Source organism: Myotis brandtii, unplaced genomic scaffold (assembly GCF_000412655.1).
Source record: "Myotis brandtii unplaced genomic scaffold, ASM41265v1 scaffold547, whole genome shotgun sequence".
NCBI lineage: Eukaryota > Metazoa > Chordata > Mammalia > Chiroptera > Vespertilionidae > Myotis > Myotis brandtii.
This window is the reverse complement of record NW_005370024.1, coordinates 3118698-3121326: the sequence shown is the minus strand read 5'-3', so window position 1 is coordinate 3121326 and position 2629 is coordinate 3118698. Positions and strand designations below refer to the sequence as shown.

Here is a 2629-nt window from a genome sequence, read left to right as displayed (position 1 = left end):
CCTGGTGTCTATGTCCATTGGTTATGCTTATATGCATGCATACAAGTCCTTTGGTTGATCTCTCTCCCTTCCCCCACCCTCTTCTGCCTTCCCTCTGAGGTTTGACAGTCTGATCGATGCTTCTCTGTCTCTGGATCTGTTTTTGTTCATCAGTTTATATTGTTCATTATATTATTCCACAAATGAGTGAGATCTTATCAAATCATACTCTTTTGACCTACTTGTATATGTAATGAACCGTGTGGATTTTCACTTCAATTATTTATCACCTGACTGCCAGATCCTCATTTGCTACTTTGTTTTTGGTAATTTTCCAACAATTTCATAGATTCTCAACGTTACAAGATTTGCCTAATCACTTTGCATTGTATTTCTATTCAGTCATATATATCCACAAAATGACCTGTAAGGATTCTGAAGCAATAATGATAAATATTGTTAACTCTGTAGAGTCACTAGACACAAACAATAGTCAGTATCAAGAGGACAGGGAGGGCAGTATGTAAGAATCATATTATTTCTTTGATTTATTTAGTTATAATTAATTAGATTATGTAAATTTCCTCTGGTCATGGATAATAGATAATTACTTGTCCTCTAACTTCAGGCTAAAATGAAATAATTGGTTTAAATGAGGACTAGAGAGTAAGTAAATCTTTCTACATTTGTGACTATCTGCAAACTTTATTGCTTTCTATAACATTTGTGCATAAATCATAAAGATTAGCATTTTCCCACATGCCAAAAGCATAAAGAAACTGGAAAATTAATAAACTGCCTTTCCTTACTTTATATCATGTTTTGGGCTTTCTTATTAAGAATTTTATATTGGTATAGTTCTACATAGGTTTATTTGCAACATTCTGTGTGACAAATATAAGGTTCAAGTTGACTTATGCCTTTCAAACATAGACTTGCATGAAAAAAAGTATTTGTCTTGCCTAGACACCAGCATATCCTGGGATTTGGCAACGAACAGAAGCCATAGTAAGAACTGCTTCAAGTGGCAATTTTATTCTGGCTATTTAATTCTTCTTTATACTTTCCTCTATTTTCCAATTGCCCACAATAACCATAAATTAGATATATTGGGAGAGGGGAATGACAGAACATGATTTATAATAACAAAAGGGAGGAGGGCTGGGGGGGGTGGTGAAGTGGGGGACAACTGATTTCCTTCCAACAATTTAAAAATGTTAAAACCATTCTTAGATAGCAAGACATACAAAAAGAGGCCATAGGCTTAGTTTGCTGACCCTTGCTCTACACTACTGCTCAAATCACTATGATGGAGGTATGCCTCTATACTCCAACTGTGACAACATGTTTTAAATTTCCCTTTATTTCAGACTATCTCCTAACTTATGTGGATTTATTCATTCTTTTACTTTTTCCTGGTCTACTCTTTCTTGCCCTTCTCTGTATGGCACATTCCCGAAAACCGCTTAAGATTCTGTTTAAGCATTTACTTCTGCTAGGATAACACTATCATTCTGTCCTGTCCCTCCTATCATTGTGCTTGGTACAACAAAGGCATGAATGAACAAATGAACGAATGAATGAATGAATGAATGAATACTTTAAAACATAAGAGAAAACTGAATGTGGGCAAATGTTCACAAGAATATTAAGAACAGTAAATTCTCACATGTAGTTATGTTTATATGGCCATCAATATGCATTTTAACCAAACTGATTTTAGAAAAGTAAAACATTTCTCATAAAACAAAAAAGCATTTTCTTAATTATAAAATGTCCCTTAGACTTTGATAGTAAACTTTGATGTAACAAACTCTGCGAAGATGGTGTTAGCCCAATATGACAATAAGCCAAGAAATAAATAGTAAGACAACTGTCAAAAAAAATGCTTCCTCTAAAAAAGAATAATAATGGATCAATTTAAAGGCATAAGTACAGATTATTCCTAACAGACAACTTTTGAGAGGAAAACTTCATTCCTAAACCTAAGACTTAAATGTAAAATTTAATCAATTTTATCAATTTGTATTAAAATACAGAATAGTGACCAGTAGTCTTTCATACCTAAAAAAGATGAGATCCTGAAGAGGCCTAGAAAACATTTATGTCCACTCACAAAGAATTTAGTTCGGTCTCAATATATTAGCATATCAAATTATAACTCTATGGATATAAATGGCAGTGTTGGGAAAAGAGCTGGGATAAAGAAGGAAACAAAATTATACAACCATCTTTGGTGTCCAGTTTTAAACCAAAAAATGCTTCTTTACAGAAACTAAAATAAACAAAATTCAGTTGATAAGTTTTAACACTAACTAGTTTTTTGTTTGTTTTCAGATACCTGCCATTTTGTTTTGTTTTTGTTAAACTGAACTGACCACTCTGTACTTTTTGGCTAATCCCAAACTACAGAAAATTCTAAAATGGGATTTAATAACCACTCTTGACAAGATTTTTAAAACTCCAAAATGAGGCATTCATTTTCAAAAGATTCATCTTTCTTGTATAAAAAATCGGTTTCTTAATGAAAATGTAAAACCATACATCTGAAAAGTAAATAGCTGGTGTTGGAAGATAAACTGAAAATTTTCTAGCTTAGGAGAAAACAAATGCACATAGCCAAAATCCCAAATCTAAGAATATTTGACTT

At 32.6% G+C, this 2629-nt stretch overlaps 1 protein-coding gene across 2 annotated transcripts in view; it reads right to left on the bottom strand.

Moving 5' to 3' along the window:
• RAB28 (RAB28, member RAS oncogene family) overlaps positions 1 to 2629 on the bottom strand; it is a 69918-nt gene that overhangs the window by 23223 nt on the left and 44066 nt on the right. The window lies entirely within an intron of this gene.